This window comes from Notamacropus eugenii, chromosome 5 (genome assembly GCF_028372415.1).
Source record: "Notamacropus eugenii isolate mMacEug1 chromosome 5, mMacEug1.pri_v2, whole genome shotgun sequence".
NCBI lineage: Eukaryota > Metazoa > Chordata > Mammalia > Diprotodontia > Macropodidae > Notamacropus > Notamacropus eugenii.
The window spans coordinates 111616068-111630041 of NC_092876.1; the positions used below are offsets into that span (position 1 = coordinate 111616068).

General features: G+C 36.7%; 1 protein-coding gene across 4 annotated transcripts in view; it reads left to right on the forward strand.

Moving 5' to 3' along the window:
- The window catches only part of NOX4 (NADPH oxidase 4), a 234822-nt gene that overhangs the window by 182872 nt on the left and 37976 nt on the right, over positions 1–13974 (forward strand). The gene's annotated exons all lie outside the window — the stretch shown is intronic.

The following is a 13974-nucleotide window of genomic DNA, read 5'->3' on the forward strand; positions in this document are numbered from 1 at the left end:
TAAAATCATAAAAGTGTCATAGCAGACTGTTTGACTATGTATGTACCAGCTTACATATTTCTGATTTTTTTTTTTTTTGGTTTCCTCACATGTAAAAGGAAAGGAATGATACTTGCCCTGTTTACCCTGAAAGGATGTTTTGAGGCTCAAATGAGATAGTTTGTGTAAAGCATTAAGTACCATATAAATATTTAACGTTTTAGTGCCTGGCAATCGGGGATTAAGAAGTATTTGCTAATTGGTTTATTGTCACCAGCCAAGAAATACTTAGATTCCATGAAATGGGGAATAACCGTGATCAGATTGATACGTTATAACAATATCCTTCTCTTTCTCTGTCTCTTCCTCTGTCTTGCTTTCTGTCTCTCTTTTTCTTGGTCAAGGTAATTTTGGGTACATTTTAATTTCCTACTTTAATTATTAGTACATGAAAGTACTCACTGTTTTTATCTCCTGGGACTAAAAATCAAGATTTTGAATATTTAAATATGTTTTACTTACCTCCATTCTAAAAGATACGTAATTAATCTTCATAATATTAATGCAATCGTAACCATAATTTGTGTATTTACTATTCTTCCCTGATACTTTTGACCTTTAGCCATGATTACAATGCTTCCCTTTCTTTCTTCCTTTCAATGCCATCTATACGCAGAAAGAATCATAATTATAATACTAAAAAAGATATCAGAGTTCATCTTGTCCAACTGCCTCATTATATAGATAAGGAAATTTAGCCCCAGAGAACTAGTGACTTGCCCACAGTCACACAGGCTGTACTTATAAGAGGAAAGGATTTAAACTCAGGTCTTCAGACTTCCGAGTCAGTACTGTTTCCATTGTACCCTGCTGCCTATCTCTAGTTCCCCATATTTATTCATCTAGTATTCATCCACTGCATCCTAAACTCACCCACCAGTAGTTAAGCACCTACTATGGACATAGGACCTTTTTAGATGATGAGGGCTATGCAAGATAAACAGGAGATGCTCTGTGCTCTTGTGGGGCTTATTAACTAGAAGTACACTACATGAATAATAAATGTGTGGATAAGATCATGCAGATGAATCACCATGCCTTTGTCTGTAAAAAAGGATAAGTAACCCTCATGTATTTCCATACTGTCTCAGTGGTTACAGTTTCTATTTGCAGAAGCAAGTGCTGTCCACATCTCTTTCTCAGACACTAAGGCAATTTTGATACCTTTGTTCAGGGAGGGTCATTCCTCTGATTGTTTCACAGCAGGTGATCATTCTGCTGTGGTTCTTTTCCAGGACTCATCAGCACAATAGACTTTTATATTTAAAAATGGCTTTTTTTCCACTACTGATGTAACCTCTCTCTGTAAACCAGTAAACCTGCAAAGACTGGTCATTTCCAAACACAATAAGTTAGTCTATGACTGCAACAGCACTTTTTTTCCTCTTCAATCTAATGACAGGATAATGAAGATACTCATTTGGAAGATTGGGGATATATAGCCTAGAGAAAAGAAGACATTCAAAGGGATGATTTAGGATGATTAGATGGTGACCCCTTACCACAGAAGGAGCGGAGTTGGAGTAACTGATGAATCTCCATGATGGTAGCCTCTGACTTTAAAAGAATTCCACAAGCCCCTGGATTTTGCCTTATCTGACCTAATCATGATAGTTGCTTTCCAGAATACCTGGGCCATGTTTACCCTAATTTGGGAGTTCTTCACCTTTTTTGTGTCATTAACCACTTTAGTAGTTTAATGAAACTTATGGACCCCAGTTTAAGAAACTTTGGGCTAGATTAATAAAGTTGAAATGGACTCCAGGTAACTTTGTCTGCCTCATTATAAAATTATATAGTTCCTAATAACCACAGGCCATCCAGAGATAGATCTATATCTGGGTACAGTGAACTTCCTGCAGGCAGTTATGAGTATAGTTTCATGTCCTTGAACCAGACAAAGACAAAGAGTGAGGTGAAACACACATGTCAAATTACACCATTGCTGTATGAATATTTTCACTAAGAGCCTTTAAATGAGAACTGCAGGGCAGCCTGTAGAGTAGCTGAAAAGATGGTATGTTCTAGTATCAGAGAAAATGAATTGAACTAAATATAGCCAGATCTGTCCCCTACATGTCACGTGGGGTATCATTATGTGACAAAGGGAGGGAGAATAAACATCTCTTTCTTCTTCTCCTTGCATCCTTTTCCAAAGGAGTCTTTAATTCCTTCCAAGAAGGGAATCAGGATGTTGCAGCCAGGAACTTGTTCATTTTGCTCTCCTAAGAGAGAGTGGGTACCAGACTACTCCCTTAGCTATAGTTAGTCAGGGTGGGGGTTTGTGATTTTCAGGTTCAAGTTAATTGCTGTCTCTTAATGGGAGGAGGAATATTCAAAGTTTATGTCTTAGACTTGATGCTTTTCCGACCACATACCAGTTCCCAAATGACCACACATGATAAGTAGCAAAGAAATCCATTTATCATATCCATAAATCATAACAAAAAAGTAATCACAGAAAATATACATAGGAGAAGACATACCACATAATACACAGTGAAGGAGCTCTCCCATTGGGAGCAAAATAACTTAGGTTAACCAGAGAGAGTACCAGACCTTACCCAGGGGGAAATTCTCTGAAGTCTGTAGTAGAGGAAGTTGGGAACAGGACATTATAACTCCTTCAAGTCAACGTCTTCCCAGAATCTTTGCCTTCAGCAATCTGAAGTGGGGTTGGCATCTTCCATCTCTTCTCTGTTGAAACTGGAAGCTATAAGTGTCTGAAACACCTGCAGAACCCAGAGGCTCAAGAACCCTGAAAAGACTCAAGGAACCTTTCCTGCTCTCTCCCACTCTGCCTCACCTCTCATACAGGTGTAGGACCTCTTTTCTCCATCAATAAGGAGAGAATCCAGTGCCAATGATCTCTGGGACTCAGATTACATGCCTCCCTCTTCCCCTCTCCTTTTGTGACAATCATAGAATCACAGTTAGATAATTAACATTTAAATGGCACTTGTAAGATTTGCAATGTGCTGTACAAATATCTTAATTTATCTTTAAAACAACCCTAAGCAGCAAGTGTTATTGCTATCCCCATTTACAGATGAGGAGACTGAGGCAGATAGAGGTGAAGTGATTTGCACTGAATCAAATAGTAAGTTTCTGAGACTGGATTTGAACTCCGGTCTTTCTGCTTCCCGTTCTAGTGCTCTATCCACTGTACTACCTAGCTAAAAGTGACCCTTAAAGAAAATCTGCACAGTTCTTTTGTTTTACAGCTAAAAAAGAGGTCCACTGAAGTTAAATGATATATTTATCATCACATCCCTGGTAAATCATTGGAACAAAACTTGAACAAATTAGATCTTCCTAAGTGAAAAATAAATTGAACTGATCATGATCATTAAAAAAAAGCTATCTAAAGGATCAAACTCCTAATCACTCACCTGGCCAATAACAAGAGAAACCCATATTGTTCTATAAAATAACTTAAAATCTTTAGCTAGGTGGCATAGTGGATAGAATGTTGACCTGAAGTCAGACCTGAGCACAAATCCTGCCTCGGAATCTACTAACTGCCTGACCCTAGGCACTTAACTTGTCTACCTCAACTTCCTCATCTGTAAAATGGAGTTAATGATAAGCACCAATCTCCCAGGATTTTTGTGATGTGGAAAGAGCTTAACAAACCTTAAATTCAACTGAATTTGAGGTTTTATCATTATTCTTCGAAACTATAATCTGGAGTAACATAGTAGAGAAGGGGGCATTGATAACTGTTTCCCAGTGTCTGTAAATTAGAAGAGAAATTTGACTTACTCTTTGTGGCTCTAGAGGGTAGGATTCTATGGCACTTATAGGGAGGCTGATTTCAGCTCAATATAAAAAAGGACTTTATGAACAACATTGCTGTATAAAAATGTAATGGACTACCTTGGAAAGTAATAAGTTCCCTTGGAAAGTAATAAGTTCCTTGTCATTTGACCAGTTATCAAGACTCTTGAAAAGGAGGATTCATATGTCAGCAAAAGGTTATATTAGGGGAACTTTGAGATCTCTTGCAATCCAGGTATTCTGGGATGCTATGACTCTAGCTCTGTCTTCTGAGGAAAGTTTGGCAAAATGAGTAATTTTTTCTTATTGTTTATTGTTGTTTAGTTGTTTCAGTTGAGTCCAGCTCTATGATTCCGTTTGGGGTTTTCTTATCAAAGATACTGGATTGATTTGTCATTTCCTTCTCCATCTCGTTTTGCTGATGAGGAAACTGAGGCAGAAAACACAGTTAAGTGACTTGCCCAGGCTCACACAGTTAGTAAGTGTCTGAGGCCAGATTAGAACTCAGGTCTTCCTGGCTCCAGGCTTGGAGCTCTATCTACTGCGTCACCCAGCTTTCTTACTCTTTAGCCAGCTTCATCTCTGGTAGTGGTATCTCACAGTAATTGTTGAATATGCCATAATAATTACTCACTTTATCCTCATAGACTGGACTTTTAGACTATTTCCCAGAAGTCTTGGGGAAATAAAATTTTAGAGGACTGATCTTTAACATACAATATGTCCCAATACTTGCCAAAATGTACTTCTAGTGATTCACATATGCACAAAAGTCCCTTCATTACTAAGAATCATGTAATCTTGCAGAAGAAAATGAAGATCTTAGGAGCAGAGATGGTCCACTGTAGGCCAAAGCCAAGGACTTGAACAGGAAAACACACATCTGGGAAATGTAGTCTAGTGAAGATATACTTGGTTAAGAAGGTATTGTAATAGTATACATGGTGGTTAAGAAAATATAGTTTAAAAATGATTTAGATTTCTGAAAGACTATCTAAAACATAGGAATGATAGTTTCCTAAGAGTGGAGGGCAAGGCCTGGTAAGAAGAGCTTTACCTGGAGTCTTGTACATTGTATCAAAAGGGCTTTAAATTGAAAATAATGGAGAAAACTAATTATGTAGATCAAACAGTTAATATAGGAAGTAGGTTTGTTGTTCAGTCATTCTGAGTTATGTTAGAATCTTCATTAGCAAAGTATTTAGCCTCTGTTAGCTTCTGTTAACTTACTTATAAAATGTGAATGATTATAGTAGTTACCTCCCAGTTTTGTTATAGGGATCAAGTAAAGTGAAATTCATACACACACAGAGACATACGCACATATATACATGCATGTATATAAACATTTATGTTTTATATATATATACATATACACACCTACATATATATACACATATCCACGTACACATACACACATGGAAAAACAACATCCACAATAGATGAGGGATCCTAGAAACAGATCACAAACCTAGAACAGAAGAATGATGGAGTATTGATGAACACTTCAATTATTCAGACATCTAATATAGCTCTATGCTAAAAACAGAACAGCTGATGATTTCTTGACTTGCCTTACTTGGAAAGTAATAAGTAATAATGCAAGCAATAAAAAATTTAATCCTTTAAAAGATGAAGGAACTGAAAAAAAAAAAACTCCTACTGGACATGAATTTCACCTTCAAGGGCGAATTGCTTGCTGGGGACAGGGGTCTGGGAATGATGGGATTTGTTTTGGGGGAAGATTGAAGATTGTTTCATTTTAGAGTTTCAGATAAAAGTGAAGAAAATCAAGCATATCCTGATGATAAGTGCTCCCCAAATTTAGAGAACAGTTTTCAAAGAGTTCCGAGAAAGGCTAGGTAAAATCCCATACTAAAATTCTGTAAAGAAAGTCACACCAGGAGGAATGGAAACACTGATGATGCAGAGAGAAATAATTCTGATGAGGACACAAAAGGGGTCTAAAGAAGACCAAAAGAGATTCATATAGAAGTGATCGTAAAAAGTCATGTACTGCAGATGGAAGCAAAGGTGGGTATTGGAAGATAAATACATAAGCTTGGTACAGTGACCTGTAGCACCATTTGTCAGGAGTCCTAAACTCACAATGAGCTGATGTTGTTTATTGTTTATTGTTGTTTAATCATATTGATGAAAAGAGAAGATTCAAAGAAGTGATAAAATCACTGTATTTCGTATACCTAGCACACCTCCTACAAGCTCCTAATACATGCCAGGCATTGTGTTAAATATATTTAAAGTCTTGTTTCATTTAATCCACACTAAAACCCTGTAAGGTACATTATGATGTTGTTTTCCCCATTTTACATTTGAGGAAACTGAGGCAAACAGGGGTTCAGTGACTTGCCCAGAGTCACACAGCTAGTAGGTATCTGAGGCCAGATTTGAATTCAGATTTTCTTGACTCTAGGCTCAACACTCAATTCATTGCATCCCCTAGTTGCATGGAGTAGTGATATGCTGATCAGAGAAGACAGAGACTAGATAGGCTGATCAACTCTCATTTTACTTGTTTTCTATGCCAAGGCAAATGATTTTTAGAGCAAAAAGCAAATTTTTAGAGCAAAAAGGAATAAAATTAGCAAACAGAGAGCCATCGTTGACCATGATAAATTCAAGTCACTAGGTTCAGGCAAATTAAATATCAGAGCACCTTCAAAAAAAAGAGTATAGAAGAGAGCAGTACAAGGTAATTAAGGTAGGATGGTGCTACATTGTGGAAGGCCTTAAATGTGAGGCAAAGGAGCTTCAGCTACTTCCCAGGATGTCCTTGGTATGGCTTTATAGAGCATTTCTGCCATGAAAGTCTTATTTCTGCTGATAATCTCATTATATTATAGAGTATCTGTGGATATCTTCCTCCAGTGCCCAGGTTTTTAAACTGTTAATTCAGCTACAATAACAGCAAAGTCAAAGTCACCGACAAAAAGGGGAGAAAACAAATATCTTTCTCTGCATTCATTCAGTGGCATTCTACATCAAGTTGGAAATTTCTTTGGCATTGTCTGTGGTTTTGAACATTACCTTTTTAAACCATGGGTAGAAGATGAATCATTGATTATGTCTCTTGGTGATATAATACAACCTGTTGAAATGTCAAAAGTGCGGAGAACTAGAATATGTTTATTTGTTTTCCAACACCAAATGCCTGTTTTGAGTGAATTTTTTCACTGACAACTTTTGTCATCTTAGAGGTACAGGCTGTATCAGTCACAATTTTGATGAAAAGCCTAGTTGTCCTATAATATTATCATAGAGTAAGGATAACAGAATAAAACCTAGTCCCATAATTTTAAATTTAAATCAGATATTTGCTAGACTGCCTCTTTCAATCTTTGCCTTTTGGTCTAGTGCTACATTATCCATGTTTTTGGCTCTGTCTCAAAATTGGCTAAGGCAACCTCCCACTACGGTGTCACTTTAATATGTCCTGCTATGTTAAGCACCCTGCCAGTGTTGGTCACATAGTAAGGACTAAAAATAAGAATTTGTATAGAGGCTGATTTCGTTTTTCCAGGGGGAAGAAGTCTTAACAGGGACAGAGATGACAAGTTTCCCAAATGTTAGCTATTTTTTGATATGAAATACTAAATGAAGTGATTGGTCATTGCAGCAGAACTGGGGAATATTATTCCTAAAATTATGTCCATTAATCATGTTCTTCCAGCCTCGAACTTGCATTTGACCCCTTTCAGAATGCAGCCACATTTATTCTCATCAGTATGTAATCACTGACAGTGCTCTGTGAAGGATGTCAGAATGGGAACCAGTGTGATGAGGGGCAAAAAGAGACATATGATGGGGAGGAAAGGAGAATTGTATATTCAAGAGAGAACATGTGTGCTGCTTGCATGGTTGGCACGGAGAATTGGAGCAGAGGGACCTTGAACCTTCTGCTCATCACTTAAGCCAGTCACCCATCAGCAAAAGTGATGGATTTAGGCATCTAGCGAGCTTTGAGAGAAAGGGCGATAGTCCATTCTCATGCATACAGGAAGTGTCATTTTAAAGGATTAATACATTGGTGCAGTGGATAGAGAACCAGTGCAGGAGTCAGGAGGACCTGAATTCAAATCTCACCTCAGACACTTGACGATCACTAGCTGTGTGACCTTGGACAAGTCACTTAACCCTAATTGCTTCATCTTGGATCATCTCCAGTCATCCTGATGAATATCTGATCATTGGATTCAGATGGCTCTGGAGGAAAAGTGAGCCCTCCCTCACTCAAAACAAAGCCAAGTGCAAGTCATGTCATCACTTCTCTGATGGCATGGTCTTCGGCAGCAAAGGACGAACACACACACATACAGTGGTAATTTATTTTAATCAAATGTCTTATTATATTTCTGTTGTGCAGCTTTAAAACCCCCAAATAAATATCCCTTTTTGCTATATTTTAGTTGTCTCATCCAGTTTTTAGTTTTCTTTTCCCAGATAGAGTAGCTTCAAATCAATATCTTTGGGCTATGTATAGATACACAACTTATCCTGTAGATTTTGTAAATCTTTAATTTATTACGAATACTCAACTGGCGATTCTTATTTAATTTTAGTTTTGAAGAAGCATTCCCACCTCTAAAGGAGCTGTAGTCCCTTGGTCAATTCTTACATCTCTGTTCAACTTAAATTTGTGTTTTGGAATGAGACTTCGTAAGAATTTATCAAATGAATCAATAGATTAGTATCTATTTTTGTCAGTTACCCTTATCATGGTATTGTCTTCATCTTCAGGCCATCATTTTCTTAGTCCAATCCAATCAAATACAGAGAAGTTCACTGGCAACAACAATCTTATATAGGTCACATAGGATCATTGATCTGGAGCTGAGTTACCTCAGAGAATAAATCTTTCATTTTGACAAATTAGTAAACTGAGGCCTAGGGAAGTTAAGTGACTTGTCTAAGGTTGTGCAAGTAGTAAATATCAGAGGCAAAATTTACTCCAGAGTTAGTGCTGCATCAGAGCAAGAGAGGGCTGATATGGTAAACATAATTGTTTTTTGCAGTATTCTTTTTTTTTTGAGGTAATAGGACTTGGATCACTCCCTTACTCCCCTTTACATATATACCTTCTTAGAATAACTGCTGCCTTTGGTTGTTTGAATCACTTTGTATGATAAGTATATTGTAGATCTCTACTTTTGTGTTTCCACTTTGAAGACATTGTAAAGATACAGAAGAATAAGATACAGTTCCAGACTTCAAGTACTGCTTGCTCTGTATTTTAGGAGATGATACTAGCACACATGAAATTGTAGCAAACATTACATGGTGAGAGGGGATAGGTCTAACCAGCACTCTCTTAATTCATTTTCAATCTGGGACAAAATAAGACACTTACAAGTCATTGGACAGCTAACAAAAGAAGGTTTAATTTGCCTTAATACAGAAAAAATATGAAAAAGAATTCTGCCTAGTAGGAGAGGCCTCAGATCCACATGAATGTGACTATTTATGCACTTAGGTGGCCAGGAAGCTTACAAGGGACAGGAGCCCAGGTCCAACTTCGTTGCCTTTTAGAAAAAAACTATTTCCCATTACAGGGAAATGGGAAAACCCTGCAACTATCACAGATGGATACACACATATGTATATGTGTGTGTAATTGATTACTAAATTAGGTTGTTCAGCCAAGAAATGTTTCAACAGTTCTAATGAGAGAAAAACAAATTAATGAGCCTTATAGTATATATGAGGTTTTATGGAGGAGATAGGACTTAGGCTGAGCCTTTTAAAAATATCTTTCCCAGGAGGTTATTTACTTACTTGCATTTGCCCTGATTGCTAAGAAATTTAGTTAGATGTGGCATGAAATCAACTGCACTCCCTCTCTAAATTCTAGAAAAAGAGTTACCTTGAGTCATCTCTTGCCTATTTATTTTATGGTGCATGTATGTGTGTGTATTTGTGTGTGTGTGTGTGTGTGTGCGCATGTGTGTAGATATGCTTGTGCCAGAATATGTAGAGGTTGTGACAATGAAGCTTGATCAATTTATAAATATGGTTATTGTTTTTAATCAAATATCTAACAGTCTTTACAACCCACATCCATTTCACTCTGCCTATTTTGTTTTAAGACAACCACAAGAAGAGGTAGAAAATGTATCTTTTCCCTTTTAGTGTGATCCATGAATTATCCAAGTTCATCCCCAAAGCCCATGGAACCTGACTATTCCTAAGCATTTTCCATTTAAAAGGACCTTACTTTAAATTGCCCATCTTGGGACATCTTTCATGAAAAGTGTTTTTAAATTACCACGAAGATTCATAGGTGCTTGACAAGTATGTGGATGTGTATATACATGCACATGTGTTTGTGTGTACATGTGTATATTCTATGTTCATACAAGTGTTTGTGCATGCATATGATATGTGTGTGTATTTTAATCTGGGCATTTTTGAAAAACTAAAACAACCTGTAGTACCTAAAAGGCATTGCATTTAGAGGATCTAGTTTCAAATCTCAGTTCCATTCCTTACTACTTTGGGGACTTTGAACAAGTTACTCATCCTCTGTTGACTCAGTTTTCCTCATCTGTGAAATGAGAGGCTTAAAGTCCATCTTTGTGTTAAATATATGGTCCTACTTTGTGATGCCTCTCTTTTCTTTCTTTTTAATAGATTTTATTGATTTTTTTCTCTTTTGTCAATGGAATTTCCTGTTTCCCTTCCTTCCTGTCTCCTAGTGAGACATACCTTATTTAAAAGGAAATTAAAAAAAAAATAAAGAAGAAGAATAAGGGGAAAAAACCCTTCAAAACCAATCAAGACATCAAAATAAATTCTGACTTTATATAGGCAGTGTTCCACACCTGTGTACCCAGACCTCTGCTAAGCAGTGGGGACAGGGGCATCTTCTCAGTTTTTTTCTTTGAAATCCAGATTTTTCTTCCAAATCTTGCAATTTAGTTTAGCTTGTTCTGTGGTTGTTGTTTCATTCATTTCATTGTTTTAGTCACTGCATATTTGTTGCCTCCATTTTCAATATGACTGGGCAATACTTTTCAGCCAGCTGGGGCTGTTTTGCCGGCAAATGTATCATTTGTTTAATTAAGGCTTTAGAAGATTCTAAAAAACTCAAGGTTTTGTTGCTTTTTCTTTTTGTTTTTCCTGTTTCATTTTTGTGAGTGAAGGTAAATGAGAGGAGAAGGTACTGCATTGCTCTAAGGGGGGATTTAAAAGAACTCAGAGGATCTGTGTGCTTAGATATCTGTGTGCTTAGCTTATTTCTTTAGTTTTTAATCTGATTCTCCGCTATCTGAACTTTGAGCTTTCTTAGTGGTGAGCAAAAACTCTTTGTTTTTCTGTTAGTGAGGCTGGTAATTAAAATAATGAGAGCCTCATATTATTCCAGTGTCACTTACTCTCCTGTAGTGTTGCAAGACCAGGAGTCACAATGCCCTTATTAGACTGTTGGCAGGTATTATTTGAGGAAGGCCAAAGTGATGCCAAGACAGTTTAGAAATGCAGGTCCTAATCCCAGTTTTGCCACTAACTGAATGAATTAATTTGGACAAACCCGTCTCTGAATCTCAGATTCATTATCTGTGAAATGAGAGATGGGATTAGATAATTCATTTATTCAGTAAATATTTATTGACTTCAGTGATGTACCAAATAGAGAGATACATATTCTTTGTTTACGAAGTAGCTTTTGTAAAGGATTTTATGACTCCTTAGATGTACTTCAATCTAGTTCAAAAATGCCGTGATAAAATCCTGGACTGTGTTCCCAACCAGCTGAAACTATTGGCCTTGGCTGCTGTTGTTGTTAAGTCATTTTTCAGTTGTGTCTGACTCTCCACGCCCTGATTTGGGGTTTTCTTGACAGACACATGGGGATGGTTTGTCATTTCCTTCACCAGCTCATTTTACAGATGAGGAAACTGAGGCAGACAGAGTTAAATGACTTGCCCTAGGTCACACAGCTAGTAAGTGTCTGGGACCACATTTGAATTCACAAAGATGAGTCTTCTTGACTCCATTAGTACTCTAATTAATTTTTTCTATGTTTAAGATAATGATAAAACCTGCCCTATTAACTTCATATAGTCATCATTGAAAGTCCCTTTCCTTGGAGTAAGTTAAATTCTCCAAGTGTCCCGGATATTTAATCAGTGGTCATTCATTTTCATTTGTTCTTTCTCCTCCCTCATTCTCAGTTTTTCAAATGCTCTTGGCTTCCTAGAGCTTTGAGCAAGGAAATGAAACTCGTCAGTTGAGAGGGAATTGGTTGCAGATGTTGCTTTGTTGAATTTTTTTAATGATACAAATGGGGGATCTTTGACATAACTAATTTTAGTTCCGATTCAATATATAGATGTTTGTAGAATCATAGAACGTCATAGCAGGAAAGGAATTTTAGAGATCTGCTTCAACTCACTCATCTGCAGATTATTTTAATAAAACCATTCGATAATTAACTATACAATAGAATACTTCAGCTGATAATGTCTTTGAACTTACATTTTTATATATCTCAACTGTCCTTTTTGACATAGTAGAACAAGCAAGAAAGGAAGTAATAAAAACCTATGGCCTCAACTAAATATAATGTCCAAATTTTAAACAACACATGAAAGGAGTTAAAGTATTCGTTGTAAGAAGGCAAAGATGAACATAGAAATCACTGAGATTTGGTGAGACAAAATGCATAATTGTATCATGGTTCTGGATCTGCATACCTTATTCAAAAGAAATGAGATAGATCAAGTTGAGAGGAGAGGAGCAGCATTTAAGATTTAAGTGTATATGTGTATGAAAATCCAGGAACCAGAGAGACTAATAAGCATAGCATTCAATATTTGGCTGAAGTTATATGAAGAAAGGAAAATAAATGATTTTTTTTCATTGTAAAATAGACCACCAGGTGAGAAAGACGAAGTAAATAAAGACTGAGAAAAAGATCACAGGCTTGGCCCAGGGCCATGATGTAATTGATATTATCTAGACATCTGCTGCCTCCCTTTCTGTCTCTCTGTCTCCATCTCTCCATGTCTCCACCTCTCTCTCTCTCTCTCCATGTCTCCATCTCTCTCTCTCTCTCTCTCTCTCTCTCTCTCTCTCTCTCTCTCTCTCTCTCTCTCTCTCTTTCTCAGACACACACACACACACACACACACACAGAATAACTGTAATAGTTTCTTTATGGCTTTACTGACAGTTTCATACTCCAAAAGGTAGAGAAATCAACAAAGGAAACTACTGGAACTGATTTTCATGAATGAGAGAGGAACTGATTGCTAGGGAGGAAATAAAGGGAACTCTAGACAGAAATGACCATTCTTTTCTAGATTTTATGTTAGAAAAGAAGAAGAAATTCAGATATTCACAACCTTAGCATGTACCCTAGATTTTGAGAAATCAGATTTCCAGAAGTTCAGAGAAAAGTTATCTTAAACTAAAATGCTACACATGATTTCAGCCCAGAAGAGTATAGGAGATTCTGAAGACCAAAGGGACAATTCCAATGAGAAAAATAAAATTGGATTTTCTTTGTTGATACCAAAATGGATTCACAGGAAATTGAACCAATAAACTTACAAGCTAGGTCTGACCTAATTCATTAAGAGACATCATTGTTCTGAAATCAAAACTGATTATGAAGGGTGTATTTAAAACAATTAACACTTACGCAATGCCAGGATTAATATATACTTTTAAAATTGCAATACAGAATGTAATAGATTTTGAAAGTATCCTAGCAGAAATTCTGTACGGTATTAACAAACTTAGGGTCCTTCATGCTAAAGCTTATGCACTGATTTTAACATTTCCATGGAGAAAATAGGAAGAAGCAAACTGATAGATATTGATAGGGCACATTATAAACAGAGATACTTTTTGAATTACATCTCTTCTCAGAGCAAAGGTGATAGCTAATTATAGATGTTTCTCACCGAATTTATCTCATGAACATTTCTTAGCTTCAGATAAAACCTATGGAATGAAAGCCTAAGAACTGAATCCAAAAGCCTTTCATGGGCAAACTTAACCAATTATAACCAGTTATAAATTAAATAAGTGGTGTAAAACAAATAGCTGATTCATGGTTACTTATTTGTGCAAATGGAAGAATTTATGATAGAAATTCAGGACCGGTTCATTGCCCTCAAGGACTACAGAAGA